We start from the raw sequence: 15,426 nt of genomic DNA on the forward strand, positions 1-15,426 counted from the left end.
AGCCCCCCCAGCTAGGCCTTACCTCGAGGAGCTGTGCAGGTGGCGCTCCAGAGGCAATCTTCTACAAAGCCCCCCAGCTAGGCCTTACCTCGAGGAGCTGCGCAGGTGGAGCTCCAGAGGCAATCTTCTGAAAAAGTCCCCGTAGCTAGGCCTTACCTCGAGGAGCTGTGCAGGTGGATCTCCAGAGGCACTCCTCTGCAAAGCCCCCCCAGCTAGGCAGAATCTTGAGGAGCTGTGCAGGTGGAGCTCCAGAGGCAATCTTCTGCAAGCCCCCCTAGCTAGACCTTACCTCGAGGAGCTTGCAGGTGGAGATCCAGAGGCAATCTTCTGCAAGCCCCCCTAGCTAGGCCTTACCTCGAGGAGCTGTGCAGGTGGAGCTGCAGAGCCTCTTCTGCAAGCCCACAGCTAGGTCTTGCTTCGAGGAGCTGTGCAGGTGGAGCTCCAGAGCCTCTTCTACAAGCCCCCAGCCAGGCCTCACCTCGAGGAGCTGTGCAGGTGGAGCTCCAGAGGCAATCTTCTGCAAGCCCCCCTAGCTAAGCATTACCTCGAGGAGCTGTGCAGGTGGAACTCCAGAGGCAATCTTCTGCAAGCCCCGATAGACAGGCCTTACCTCGAGGAGCTGTGCAGGTGGAGCTCCACAGGCAATCTTCTGCAAGCCCCCCTAGCTAGGCCTTACCTCGAAGAGCTGTGCAGATGACGCTCCAGAGGCAATCTGAAAAGCCCCCCAGCTAGGCCTTACCTCAAGGAGCTGCGCAGGTGGCGCTCCAGAGGCAATCTTCTGAAAAAGACCCCGTAGCTAGGCCTTACCTCGAGGAGCTGCGCAGGTGGAGCTCCGCAGGCAATCTTCTGCAAAGCCCCCCTAGCTAGTCCTTACCTCGAGGAGCTGTGCAGGTGGAGCTCCAGAGGCAATCCTCTGCAAAGCCCCCCCAGCTAGGCATTACCTTGAGGAGCTGTGCAGGTGGAGCTCCAGAGGCAATCTTCTGCAAGCCCCCCTAGCTAGGCCTTACCTCGAGGAGCTGTGCAGATGGCGCTCCAGAGGCAAATCAACTGCAAGCCCCCCTAGCTAGGCCTTACCACGAGGAGCTGTGCAGGTGGCGCTCCAGAGGAAATCTTCTGCAAAGCCCCCCTAGCTAGGCCTTAGCTCGAGGAGCTGTGCAGGTGGAGCTCCAGAGCCTCTTCTGCAAGCCCCCAGCTAGGCCTTACTTCGAGGAGCTGCGTAGGTGGAGCTCCAGAGGCAATCTTCTGCAAAGCCCCCCCAGCTAGGCCTTACCTCGAGGAGCTGTGCAGGTGGAGCTCCAGAGGCAATCTTCTGCAAGCTGCCCTAGCTAGGCCTTACCTTGAGCAGCTGTGCAGGTGGCGCTCCAGAGGCAATCTTCTGCAAAGCCCCCTAGCTAGGTCTTACCTCGAGAAGCTGTGCAGGTGGAGCTGCAGAGCCTCTTCTGCAAGCCCCCAGCTAGGTCTTGCCTCGAGGAGCTGTGCAGGTGGAACCCCAGAGCCAATCTTCTGCAAGCCCCCCCAGCTAGCGTATACCTCAAGGAGCTGTGCAGGTGAAGCTCTAGAGGCAATCTTCTGCAAAGCCCCCCTAGCTAGGCCTTACCTCGAGGAGCTGTGCAGGTGGAGCTCCAGAGGCAATCTTCTGCAAGCCCCCAGAGCAAGGCCTTACCTCGAGGAGCTGTGAGGTGGAGCTCCAGAGGCAATCTTCTGCAAGCCCCTCTAGCTAGGCCTTACCTCGAGGAGCTGTGCAGGTGGAGCTCCAGTGGCAATCTTCTGCAAAGCCACCCCAGCTAGGTCTTACCTTGAGGAGCTGGGCAGGTGGAGACCCAGAGGCAATCTTCTGCAAAGCCCCCCTAGCTAGGCCTTACCTCGAGGATCTGTGCAGGTGGAGCTCTGCTGGCAATTTTCTGCAAGCCTCCATAGCTAGGCCTTACCTCGAGGAGCTCTGCATGTGGTGCTCCAGAGGCAATCTTCTGCAAGCCCCCCTAGCTAGGCCTTACCTCGAGGAGCTGTGCAGGTGGAGATGCAGAGCCTCTTCTGCAAGCCCACAGCTAGGTCTTGCTTCGAGGAGCTGTGCAGGTGGAGCTCCAGAGCCTCTTCTACAAGCCCCCAGCCAGGCCTCACCTCGAGGAGCTGTGCAGGTGGAGCTCCAGAGGCAATCTTCTGCAAGCCCCCCTAGCTAAGCATTACCTCGAGGAGCTGTGCAGGTGGAACTCCAGAGGCAATCTTCTGCAAGCCCCGATAGACAGGCCTTACCTCGAGGAGCTGTGCAGGTGGAGCTCCACAGGCAATCTTCTGCAAGCCCCCCTAGCTAGGCCTTACCTCGAAGAGCTGTGCAGATGGCGCTCCAGAGGCAATCTGAAAAGCCCCCCAGCTAGGCCTTACCTCAAGGAGCTGCGCAGGTGGCGCTCCAGAGGCAATCTTCTGAAAAAGACCCCGTAGCTAGGCCTTACCTCGAGGAGCTGCGCAGGTGGAGCTCCGCAGGCAATCCTCTGCAAAGCCCCCCCAGCTAGGCATTACCTTGAGGAGCTGTGCAGGTGGAGCTCCAGAGGCAATCTTCTGCAAGCCCCCCTAGCTAGGCCTTACCTCGAGGAGCTGTGCAGATGGCGCTCCAGAGGCAAATCTTCTGCAAGCCCCCCTAGCTAGGCCTTACCACGAGGAGCTGTGCAGGTGGCGCTCCAGAGGAAATCTTCTGCAAAGCCCCCCTAGCTAGGCCTTAGCTCGAGGAGCTGTGCAGGTGGAGCTCCAGAGCCTCTTCTGCAAGCCCCCAGCTAGGCCTTACTTCGAGGAGCTGCGTAGGTGGAGCTCCAGAGGCAATCTTCTGCAAAGCCCCCCCAGCTAGGCCTTACCTCGAGGAGCTGTGCAGGTGGAGCTCCAGAGGCAATCTTCTGCAAGCTGCCCTAGCTAGGCCTTACCTTGAGCAGCTGTGCAGGTGGCGCTCCAGAGGCAATCTTCTGCAAAGCCCCCTAGCTAGGTCTTACCTCGAGAAGCTGTGCAGGTGGAGCTGCAGAGCCTCTTCTGCAAGCCCCCAGCTAGGTCTTGCCTCGAGGAGCTGTGCAGGTGGAACCCCAGAGCCAATCTTCTGCAAGCCCCCCCAGCTAGCGTATACCTCAAGGAGCTGTGCAGGTGAAGCTCCAGAGGCAATCTTCTGCAAAGCCCCCCTAGCTAGGCCTTACCTCGAGGAGCTGTGCAGGTGGAGCTCCAGAGGCAATCTTCTGCAAGCCCCCAGAGCAAGGCCTTACCTCGAGGAGCTGTGAGGTGGAGCTCCAGAGGCAATCTTCTGCAAGCCCCTCTAGCTAGGCCTTACCTCGAGGAGCTGTGCAGGTGGAGCTCCAGTGGCAATCTTCTGCAAAGCCACCCCAGCTAGGTCTTACCTTGAGGAGCTGGGCAGGTGGAGACCCAGAGGCAATCTTCTGCAAAGCCCCCCTAGCTAGGCCTTACCTCGAGGATCTGTGCAGGTGGAGCTCTGCTGGCAATTTTCTGCAAGCCTCCATAGCTAGGCCTTACCTCGAGGAGCTCTGCATGTGGTGCTCCAAAGGCAATCTTCTGCAGGCCCCCCTAGCTAGGCCTGACCTCGAGGAGCTGTGTAGGTGGAGCTCCAGAGCCTCTTCTGCAAGCCCCCAGCTAGGCCTTACCTCGTGGGGCTGTGCAGGTGGAGCTCCAGAGACAATCTTCTGCAAGCCCCCCTAGCTAAGCATTACCTCGAGCAGCTGTGCAGGTGGAGCTCCAGAGGCAATCTTCTGCAAGCCCCCCTAGCCAGGCCTTACCTCGAGGAGCTGTGCAGGTGGAGCTCCAGAAGCAATCTTTCGCAAGCCCCCCTAGCTAGGCCTTACCTCGAGGAGCTGTGCAGGTGGAGCTCCAGAGGCAATCTTCTGCAAAGCCACCTCAGCTAGGCCTTACCTCGAGGAGCTGTGCAGGTGGAGACCCAGAAGCAATCTTCTGCAAAGCCCCCCAAGCTAGGCTTTACCTCGAGGAGCTGTGCAGGTGGAGCTCCAGAGGCAATCTTCTGAAAAAGCCCCCGTAGCTAGGCCTTACCTCGAGGAGCTGCGCAGGTGGAGCTCCGCAGGCAATCTTCTGCAAAGCCCCCCTAGCTAGTCCTTACCTCGAGGAGCTGTGCAGGTGGAGCTCCAGAGGCAATCCTCTGCAAAGCCCCCCTAGCTAGGCCTTACCTCGAGGAGCTGCGCAGGTGGAGCTCCGCAGGCAATCTTCTGCAAAGCCCCCCTAGCTAGTCCTTACCTCGAGGAGCTGTGCAGGTGGAGCTCCAGAGGCAATCCTCTGCAAAGCCCCCCCAGCTAGGCATTACCTTGAGGAGCTGTGCAGGTGGAGCTCCAGAGGCAATCTTCTGCAAGCCCCCCTAGCTAGGCCTTACCTCGAGGAGCTGTGCAGATGGCGCTCCGGAGGCAAATCTTCTGCAAGCCCCCCCTAGCTAGGCCTTACCTCGAGGAGCTGTGCAGGTGGCGCTCCAGAGGCAATCTTCTGCAAAGCCCCCTAGCTAGGCCTTAGCTCGAGGAGCTGTGCAGGTGGAGCTCCAGAGCCTATTCTGCAAGCCCCCAGCTAGGCCTTACTTCGAGGAGCTGTGTAGGTGGAGCTCCAGAGGCAATCTTCTGCAAAGCCCCCCCCAGCTAGGCCTTACCTCGAGGAGCTGTACAGGTGGCGCTCCAGAGGCAATCTTCTGCAAAGCCCCCTAGCTAGGTCTTACCTCGAGAAGCTGTGCAGGTGGAGCTGCAGAGCCTCTTCTGCAAGCCCCCAGCTAGGTCTTGCCTCGAGGAGCTGTGCAGGTGGAACTCCAGAGCCAATCTTCTGCAAGCCCCCCCAGCTAGAGTTTACCTCAAGGATCTGTGCAGGTGAAGCTCCAGAGGCAATCTTCTGCAAAGCCCCCCTAACTAGGCTTTACCTCGAGGAGCTGTGCAGGTGGATCTCCAGCGGCAATCTTCTGCAAGCCCCCAGAGCTAGGCATTACCTCGAGGAGCTGTGCAGGTGGAGCTCCAGAGGCAATCTTCTGCAAGCCCCCAGAGCTAGGCCTTACCTTGAGGAGCTGTGCAGGTGGAGCTCCAGAGGCAATCTTCTGCAAGCCCCTCTAGCTAGGCCTTACCTCGAGGAGCTGTGCAGGTGGAGCTCCAGAGGCAATCTTCTGCAAAGCCACCCCAGCTAGGCCTTACCTTGAGGAGCTGGGCAGGTGGAGACCCAGAGGCAATCTTCTGCAAAGCCCTCCTAGCTAGGCCTTACCTCGAGGATCTGTGCAGGTGAAGCTCTGCTGGCAATTTTCTGCAAGCCTCCATAGCTAGGCCTTACCTCGAGGAGCTCTGCATGTGGTGCTCCAGAGGCAATCTTCTGCAGGCCCCCCTAGCTAGGCCTGACCTCGAGGAGCTGTGCAGGTGGAGCTCCAGAGGCAATCCTCTGCAAAGCCCCCCCAGCTAGGCATTACCTTGAGGAGCTGTGCAGGTGGAGCTCCAGAGGCAATCTTCTGCAAGCCCCCCTAGCTAGGCCTTACCTCGAGGAGCTGTGCAGATGGCGCTCCGGAGGCAAATCTTCTGCAAGCCCCCCCTAGCTAGGCCTTACCTCGAGGAGCTGTGCAGGTGGCGCTCCAGAGGCAATCTTCTGCAAAGCCCCCTAGCTAGGCCTTAGCTCGAGGAGCTGTGCAGGTGGAGCTCCAGAGCCTATTCTGCAAGCCCCCAGCTAGGCCTTACTTCGAGGAGCTGTGTAGGTGGAGCTCCAGAGGCAATCTTCTGCAAAGCCCCCCCCAGCTAGGCCTTACCTCGAGGAGCTGTACAGGTGGCGCTCCAGAGGCAATCTTCTGCAAAGCCCCCTAGCTAGGTCTTACCTCGAGAAGCTGTGCAGGTGGAGCTGCAGAGCCTCTTCTGCAAGCCCCCAGCTAGGTCTTGCCTCGAGGAGCTGTGCAGGTGGAACTCCAGAGCCAATCTTCTGCAAGCCCCCCCAGCTAGAGTTTACCTCAAGGATCTGTGCAGGTGAAGCTCCAGAGGCAATCTTCTGCAAAGCCCCCCTAACTAGGCTTTACCTCGAGGAGCTGTGCAGGTGGATCTCCAGCGGCAATCTTCTGCAAGCCCCCAGAGCTAGGCATTACCTCGAGGAGCTGTGCAGGTGGAGCTCCAGAGGCAATCTTCTGCAAGCCCCCAGAGCTAGGCCTTACCTTGAGGAGCTGTGCAGGTGGAGCTCCAGAGGCAATCTTCTGCAAGCCCCTCTAGCTAGGCCTTACCTCGAGGAGCTGTGCAGGTGGAGCTCCAGAGGCAATCTTCTGCAAAGCCACCCCAGCTAGGCCTTACCTTGAGGAGCTGGGCAGGTGGAGACCCAGAGGCAATCTTCTGCAAAGCCCTCCTAGCTAGGCCTTACCTCGAGGATCTGTGCAGGTGAAGCTCTGCTGGCAATTTTCTGCAAGCCTCCATAGCTAGGCCTTACCTCGAGGAGCTCTGCATGTGGTGCTCCAGAGGCAATCTTCTGCAGGCCCCCCTAGCTAGGCCTGACCTCGAGGAGCTGTGTAGGTGGAGCTCCAGAGCCTCTTCTGCAAGCCCCCAGCTAGGCCGTACCTCGAGGAGCTGTGCAGGTGGAGCTCCAGAGGCAATCTTCTGCAAGCCCCCCTAGCCAGGCCTTACCTCGAGGAGCTGTACAGGTGGAGCTCCAGAGGCAATCTTTCGCAAGCCCCCCTAGCTAGGCCTTACCTCGAGGAGCTGTGCAGGTGGAGCTCCAAAGGCAATCTTCTGCAAAGCCACATCAGCTAGGCCTTACCTCAAGGAGCTGTGCAGGTGGAAACCCAGAAGCAATCTTCTGCAAAGCCCCCCTAGCTAGGCTTTACCTCGAGGAGCTGTGCAGGTGGAGCTCCAGAGGCAATCTTCTGCAAGCCCCCCAAGCTAGGCCTTACCTCGAGCAGCTGTGCAGGTGGAGCTCCAGAGGCAATCTTTCGCAAGCCCCCCTAGCTAGGCCTTACCTCGAGGAGCTGTGCAGGTGGAGCTCCAGAGGCAATCTTCTGCAAAGCCACCTCAGCTAGGTCTTACCTCGAGGAGCTGTGCAGGTGGAGACCCAGAAGCAATCTTCTGCAAAGCCCCCCTAGCTAGGCTTTACCTCGAGGAGCTGTGCAGGTGGAGCTCCAGAGGCAATCTTCTGCAAGCCCCCCAAGCTAGGCCTTACCTCGAGCAGCTGTGCAGGTGGAGCTCCAGAACCAACCTTCTGCAAGCCCCCCTAACTAGGCTTTACCTCGAGGAGCTGTGCAGGTGGAGCTCCAGAGGCAAACTTCTGCAAGCCCTCCTAGCTCAGCCTTACCTCGAGGAGCTGTGCAGGTGGAGCTCCAGAGGCAATCTTCTGCAAGCCCTCAGAGCTAGGCCTTACCTCGAGGAGCTGTGCAGGTGGAGCTCCAGAGGCAATCTTCTGCAAGCTCCCCTAGCTAGGCCTTACCTCGAGGAGCTGTGCAGGTGGAGCTCCAGAGGCAATCTTCTGCAAAGCCACACCAGCTAGGCCTTACCTTGAGGAGCTGGGCAGGTGGAGACCCAGAGGCAATCTTCTGCAAAGCCCTCCTAGCTAGGCTTTACCTCGAGGATCTGTGCAGGCAATTTTCTGCAAGCCTCCATAGCTAGGCCTTACCTCGAGGAGCTCTGCATGTGGTGCTCCAGAGGCAATCTTCTGCAGGCCCCCCTAGCTAGGCCTGACCTCGAGGAGCAGTGTAGGTGGAGCTCCAGAGCCTCTTCTGCAAGCCCCCAGCTAGGCCTTACCTCGAGGGGCTGTGCAGGTGGAGCTCCAGAGACAATCTTCTGCAAGCCCCCCTAGCTAAGCATTACCTCGAGGAGGTGTGCAGGTGGAGCTCCAGAGGCAATCTTCTGCAAGCCCCCCTAGCCAGGCCTTACCTCGAGGAGCTGTGCAGGTGGAGCTCCAGAGGCAATCTTTCGCAAGCCCCCCCAGCTAGGCCTTACCTCGAGGAGCTGTGCAGGTGGAGCTCCAGAGGCAATCTTCTGCAAAGCCACCTCAGCTAGGCCTTACCTCGAGGAGCTGTGCAGGTGGAGACCCAGAAACAATTTTCTGCAAAGCCCCCCTAGCTACGCTTTACCTCGAGGAGCTGTGCAGGTGGAGCTCCAGAGGCAATCTTCTGCAAGCCCCCCAAGCTAGGCCTTACCTCGAGCAGCTGTGCAGGTGGAGCTCCAGAGGCAATCTTTCGCAAGCCCCCCTAGCTAGGCCTTACCTCAAGGAGCTGTGCAGGTGGAGCTCCAGAGGCAATCTTCTGCAAAGCCACCTCAGCTAGGCCTTACCTCGAGGAGCTGTGCAGGTGGAGACCCAGAAGCAATCTTCTGCAAAGCCCCCCTAGCTAGGCTTTACCTCGAGGAGCTGTGCAGGTGGAGCTCCAGAGGCAATCTTCTGCAAACCCCCCAAGCTAGGCCTTACCTCGAGCAGCTGTGCAGGTGGAGCTCCAGAGCCAACCTTCTGCAAGCCCCCCTAACTAGGCATTACCTCGAGGAGCTGTGCAGGTGGAGCTCCAGAGGCAAACTTCTGCAAGCCCTCCTAGCTCGGCCTTACCTCGAGGAGCTGTGCAGGTGAGCTCCAGAGGCAATCTTCTGCAAGCCCCCAGAGCTAGGCCTTACCTCGAGGAGCTGTGCAGGTGGAGCTCCTGAGGCAATCTTCTGCAAGCTCCCCTAGCTAGGCCGTACCTCGAGGAGCTGTGCAGGTGGAGCTCCAGAGGCAATCTTCTGCAAAGCCACCCCAGCTAGGTCTTACCTTGAGGAGCTGGGCAGGTGGAGACCCAGAGGCAATCTTCTGCAAAGCCCTCCTAGCTAGGCCTTACCTCGAGGAGCTCTGCAGGTGGTTCTCTGTTGGCAATTTTCTGCAAGCCTCCATAGCTAGGCCTTACCTCGAGGACCTCTGCATGTGGTGCTCCAGAGGCAATCTTCTGCAAAGCCCCCCAGCTAGGCCTTACCTCTAGGAGCTGTGCAGGTGGCGCTCCAGAGGCAATCTTCTGCAAAGCCCCCCCCCAGCTAGGCCTTACCTCGAGGAGCTGCGCAGGTGGAGCTCCAGAGTCAATCTTCTGCAAGCCCCCCTAGCTAGGCCTTACCTCGAGGAGCTGTGCAGGTGGAGCTCCAGAGGCAATCTCCTGCAAGCCCCCCTTAGCTAGGCCTTACCTCGAGGGACTGTGCAGGTGGCGCTCCAGAGGCAATCTTCTGCAAAGCCCCCCTAGCTAGGCCTTACCTTGAGGAGCTGTGCAAGTGGAGCTACAGAGCCTCTTCTGCAAGCTCCCAGCTAGGTCATGCATTGAGGAGCTGTGCAGGTGGAGCTCCAGAGGCAATCTCCTGCAAGCCCCCCTTAGCTAGGCCTTACCTCGAGGGACTGTGCAGGTGGCGCTCCAGAGGCAATCTTCTGCAAAGCCCCCCCAGCTAGGCCTTACCTTGAGGAGCTGTGCAGGTGGAGCTCCAGAGGCAATCTTCTGCAAAGCCCCCTAGCTAGGTCTTACCTCGAGAAGCTGTGCAGGTGGAGCTGCAGAGCCTCTTCTGCAAGCCCCCAGCTAGGCCTTACCTCGAGGAGCTGTGCAGGTGGCGCTCTATAGGCAATCTTCTGCAGTCCCCCCTACCTAGGCCTTACCTCGAGGAGCTGTGTAGGTGGAGCTCCAGAGCCTCTTCTGCAAGTCCCCAGCTAGGCCTTACCTCGAGGAGCTGTGCAGGTGGAGCTCCAGAGGCAATCTTCTACAAGCCCCCCTAGCTAGGCCTTACCTCGAGGAGCTGTGCAGGTGGAGCTCCAGAGGCAATCTTCTGCAAGCCCACCTAGCTAGGCCTTACCTCGCGGATCTGTGCAGGTGGAGCTCCAGAGGCAATAATCTGCAAAGCCACCTCAGCTAGGCCTTACCTCGAGGAGCTGTGCAGGTGGAGCTCCAGAGGCAATCTTCTGCAAGCCCCCGTAGCTAGGCCTTACCTCGAGGAGCTGTGCAGGTGGCGCTCCAGAGGCAATCTTCTGCAGGCCCCCCTAGCTAGGCCTTACCTCGAGGAGCTGTGTAGGTGGAGCTCCAGAGCCTCTTCTGCAAGCGCCCAGCTAGGCCTTACCTCGAGGAGCTGTGCAGGTGGAGCTCCAGAGGCAATCTTCTGCAAGCCCCCCTAGCTAGGCCTTACCTCGAGGAGCTGTGCAGGTGGAGCTCCAGAGGCAATCTTCTGCAAGCCCACCTAGCTAGGCCTTACCTTGAGGAGCTGTGCAGGTGGAGCTCCAGAGGCAATCTTCTGCAAAGCCCCCTAGCTAGGTCTTACCTCGAGAAGCTGTGCAGGTGGAGCTGCAGAGCCTCTTCTGCAAGCCCCCAGCTAGGTCTTGCCCAGAGGAGCTGTGCAGGTGGAACTCCAGAGCCAATCTTCTGCAAGCCCCCCTAACTAGGCATTACCTCGAGGAGCTGTGCAGGTGGAGCTCCAGAGGCAATCTTCTGCAAGCCCCCCTAGCTAGGCCTTACCTCGAGGAGCTGTGCAGGTGGCGCTCTATAGGCAATCTTCTGCAGGCCCCCCTAGCTAGGCCTTACCTCGAGGAGCTGTGTAGGTGGAGCTCCAGAGCCTCTTCTGCAAGTCCCCAGCTAGGCCTTACCTCGAGGAGCTGTGCAGGTGGAGCTCCAGAGGCAATCTTCTACAAGCCCCCCTAGCTAGGCCTTACCTCGAGGAGCTGTGCAGGTGGAGCTCCAGAGGCAATCTTCTGCAAGCCCACCTAGCTAGGCCTTACCTCGCGGATCTGTGCAGGTGGAGCTCCAGAGGCAATAATCTGCAAAGCCACCTCAGCTAGGCCTTACCTCGAGGAGCTGTGCAGGTGGAGCTCCAGAGGCAATCTTCTGCAAGCCCCCGTAGCTAGGCCTTACCTCGAGGAGCTGTGCAGGTGGCGCTCCAGAGGCAATCTTCTGCAGGCCCCCCTAGCTAGGCCTTACCTCGAGGAGCTGTGTAGGTGGAGCTCCAGAGCCTCTTCTGCAAGCCCCCAGCTAGACCTTACCTCGAGGAGCTGTGCAGGTGGAGCTCCAGAGGCAATCTTCTGCAAGCCCCCCTAGCTAGGCCTTACCTCGAGGAGCTGTGCAGGTGGAGCTCCAGAGGCAATCTTCTGCAAGCCCACCTAGCTAGGCCTTACCTCGCGGATCTGTGCAGGTGGAGCTCCAGAGGCAATAATCTGCAAAGCCACCTCAGCTAGGCCTTACCTTGAGGAGCTGTGCAGGTGGAGCTCCAGAGGCAATCTTCTGCAAGCCCCCAGAGCTAGGCCTTACCTCGAGGATCTGTGCAGGTGGAGCTCCAGAGGCAATCTTCTGCAAGCCCACTAGCTAGACCTTACCTCGAGGAGCTGTGCAGGTGGAGCTCCAGAGACAATCTTTCGCAAGCCCCCCCAGCTAGGCCTTACCTCGAGGAGCTGTGCAGGTGGAGCTCCAGAGGCAATCTTCTGCAAAGCCACCTCAGCTAGGCCTTACCTCGAGGAGCTGTGCAGGTGGAGACCCAGAAACAATCTTCTGCAAAGCCCCCCAAGCTAGGCCTTACCTCGAGCAGCTGTGCAGGTGGAGCTCCAGAGGCAATCTTTCGCAAGCCCCCTTAGCTAGGCCTTACCTCAAGGAGCTGTGCAGGTGGAGCTCCAGAGGCAATCTTCTGCAAAGCCACCTCAGCTAGGCCTTACCTCGAGGAGCTGTGCAGGTGGAGACCCAGAAGCAATCTTCTGCAAAGCCCCCCTAGCTAGGCTTTACCTCGAGGAGCTGTGCAGGTGGAGCTCCAGAGGCAATCTTCTGCAAACCCCCCAAGCTAGGCCTTACCTCGAGCAGCTGTGCAGGTGGAGCTCCAGAGCCAACCTTCTGCAAGCCCCCCTAACTAGGCATTACCTCGAGGAGCTGTGCAGGTGGAGCTCCAGAGGCAAACTTCTGCAAGCCCTCCTAGCTCGGCCTTACCTCGAGGAGCTGTGCAGGTGAGCTCCAGAGGCAATCTTCTGCAAGCCCCCAGAGCTAGGCCTTACCTCGAGGAGCTGTGCAGGTGGAGCTCCAGAGGCAATCTTCTGCAAAGCCACCCCAGCTAGGTCTTACCTTGAGGAGCTGGGCAGGTGGAGACCCAGAGGCAATCTTCTGCAAAGCCCTCCTAGCTAGGCCTTACCTCGAGGAGCTCTGCAGGCGGTGCTCTGTTGGCAATTTTCTGCAAGCCTCCATAGCTAGGCCTTACCTCGAGGACCTCTGCATGTGGTGCTCCAGAGGCAATTTTCTGCAAAGCCCCCCAGCTAGGCCTTACCTCTAGGAGCTGTGCAGGTGGCGCTCCAGAGGCAATCTTCTGCTAAGCCCCCCCACAGCTAGGCCTTACCTCGAGGAGCTGCGCAGGTGGAGCTCCAGAGTCAATCTTCTGCAAGCCCCCCTAGCTAGGCCTTACCTCGAGGAGCTGTGCAGGTGGAGCTCCAGAGGCAATCTCCTGCAAGCCCCCCTTAGCTAGGCCTTACCTCGAGGGACTGTGCAGGTGGCGCTCCAGAGGCAATCTTCTGCAAAGCCCCCCTAGCTAGGCCTTACCTTGAGGAGCTGTGCAAGTGGAGCTACAGAGCCTCTTCTGCAAGCTCCCAGCTAGGTCATGCATTGAGGAGCTGTGCAGGTGGAGCTCCAGAGCCTCTTCTGCAAGCCCCCAGCTAGGCCTTACTTCGAGGAGCTGTGTAGGTGGAGCTCCAGAGGCAATCTTCTGCAAAGCCCCCCCAGCTAGGCCTTACCTTGAGGAGCTGTGCAGGTGGAGCTCCAGAGGCAATCTTCTGCAAAGCCCCCTAGCTAGGTCTTACCTCGAGAAGCTGTGCAGGTGGAGCTGCAGAGCCTTTTCTGCAAGCCCCCAGCTAGGTCTTGCTCAGAGGAGCTGTGCAGGTGGAACTCCAGAGCCAATCTTCTGCAAGCCCCCCTAACTAGGCATTACCTCGAGGAGCTGTGCAGGTGGAGCTCCAGAGGCAATCTTCTGCAAGCCCCCCTAGCTAGGCCTTACCTCGAGGAGCTGTGCAGGTGGCGCTCTATAGGCAATCTTCTCCAGGCCCCCCTAGCTAGGCCTTACCTCGAGGAGCTGTGTAGGTGGAGCTCCAGAGCCTCTTCTGCAAGCCCCCAGCTAGGCCTTACCTCGAGGAGCTGTGCAGGTGGAGCTCCAGAGGCAATCTTCTGCAAGCCCCCCTAGCTAGGCCTTACCTCGAGGAGCTGTGCAGGTGGAGCTCCAGAGGCAATCTTCTGCAAGCCCACCTAGCTAGGCCTTACCTCGCGGATCTGTGCAGGTGGAGCTCCAGAGGCAATATTCTGGAAAGCCACCTCAGCTAGGCCTTACCTTGAGGAGCTGTGCAGGTGGAGCTCCAGAGGCAATCTTCTGCAAGCCCCCAGAGCTAGGCCTTACCTCGAGGATCTGTGCAGGTGGAGCTCCAGAGGCAATCTTCTGCAAGCCCACTAGCTAGACCTTACCTCGAGGAGCTGTGCAGGTAGAGCTCCAGAGGCAATCTTCTGCAAAGCCACCCCAGTAAGGCCTTACCTGGAGGACCTGGGCAGGTGGAGCTCTGCTGGCAATTTTCTGCAAGCCTCCATAGCTAGGCCTTACCTCGAGGAGCTCTGCATGTGGTGCTCCAGAGGCAATCTTCTGCAGGCCCCCCTAGCTAGGCCTGACCTCGAGGAGCTGTGGAGGTGGAGCTCCAGAGCCTCTTTTGCAAGCCCCCAGCTAGGCCTTACCTCGAGGGGCTGTGCAGGTGGAGCTCCAGAGACAATCTTCTGCAAGCCCCCCTAGCTAAGCATTACCTCGAGGAGCTGTGCAGGTGGAGCTCCAGAGGCAATCTTCTGCAAGCCCCCCTAGCCAGGCCTTACCTCAAGGAGCTGTGCAGGTGGAGCTCCAGAGGCAATCTTTTGCAAGCCCCCCTAGCTAGACCTTACCTCGAGGAGCTGTGCTGGTGGAGCTCCAGAGGCAATCTTCTGCAAAGCCACCTCAGCTAGGCCTTACCTCGAGGAGCTGTGCAGGTGGAGACCCAGAAGCAATCTTCTGCAAAGCCCCCCTAGCTAGGCTTTACCTCGAGGAGCTGTGCAGGTGGAGCTCCAGAGGCAATCTTCTGCAAGCCCCCCAAGCTAGGCCTTACCTCGAGCAGCTGTGCAGGTGGAGCTCCAGAGGCAATCTTTCACAAGCCCCCCTAGCTAGGCCTTAGCTCGAGGACCTGTGCAGGTGGAGCTCCAGAGGCAATCTTCTGCAAAGCCACCTCAGCTAGGCCTTACCTCGAGGAGCTGTGGAGGTGGAGACCCAGAAGCAATCTTCTGCAAAGCCCCCCCCAGCTAGGCCTTACCTCGAGGAGCTGTACAGGTGGAGCTCCAGAGGCAATCTTCTGCAAAGCCCCCTAGCTAGGTCTTACCTCGAGAAGCTGTGCAGGTGGAGCTGCAGAGCCTCTTCTGCAAGCCCCCAGCTAGGTCTTGCCTCGAGGAGCTGTGCAGGTGGAACTCCAGAGCCAATCTTCTGCAAGCCCCCCCAGCTAGCGTTTACCTCAAGGATCTGTGCAGGTGAAGCTCCAGAGGCAATCTTCTGCAAAGCCCCCCTAACTAGGCTTTACCTCGAGGAGCTGTGCAGGTGGATCTCCAGCGGCAATCTTCTGCAAGCCCCCAGAGCTAGGCATTACCTCGAGGAGCTGTGCAGGTGGAGCTCCAGAGGCAATCTTCTGCAAGCCCCCAGAGCTAGGCCTTACCTTGAGGAGCTGTGCAGGTGGAGCTCCAGAGGCAATCTTCTGCAAGCCCCTCTAGCTAGGCCTTACCTCGAGGAGCTGTGCAGGTGGAGCTCCAGAGGCAATCTTCTGCAAAGCCACCCCAGCTAGGCCTTACCTTGAGGAGCTGGGCAGGTGGAGACCCAGAGGCAATCTTCTGCAAAGCCCTCCTAGCTAGGCCTTACCTCGAGGATCTGTGCAGGTGGAGCTCTGCTGGCAATTTTCTGCAAGCCTCCATAGCTAGGCCTTACCTCGAGGAGCTCTGCATGTGGTGCTCCAGAGGCAATCTTCTGCAGGCCCCCCTAGCTAGGCCTGACCTCGAGGAGCTGTGTAGGTGGAGCTCCAGAGCCTCTTCTGCAAGCCCCCAGCTAGGCTGTACCTCGAGGAGCTGTGCAGGTGGAGCTCCAGAGGCAATCTTCTGCAAGCCCCCCTAGCCAGGCCTTACCTCGAGGAGCTGTACAGGTGGAGCTCCAGAGGCAATCTTTCGCAAGCCCCCCTAGCTAGGCCTTACCTCGAGGAGCTGTGCAGGTGGAGCTCCAAAGGCAATCTTCTGCAAAGCCACATCAGCTAGGCCTTACCTCAAGGAGCTGTGCAGGTGGAAACCCAGAAGCAATCTTCTGCAAAGCCCCCCTAGCTAGGCTTTACCTCGAGGAGCTGTGCAGGTGGAGCTCCAGAGGCAATCTTCTGCAAGCCCCCCAAGCTAGGCCTTACCTCGAGCAGCTGTGCAGGTGGAGCTCCAGAGGCAATCTTTCGCAAGCCCCCCTAGCTAGGCCTTACCTCGAGGAGCTG

Source organism: Ambystoma mexicanum, chromosome 14 (assembly GCF_040938575.1).
Source record: "Ambystoma mexicanum isolate Mex_15411 chromosome 14, UKY_AmexF1_1, whole genome shotgun sequence".
NCBI classification, from domain to species: domain Eukaryota; kingdom Metazoa; phylum Chordata; class Amphibia; order Caudata; family Ambystomatidae; genus Ambystoma; species Ambystoma mexicanum.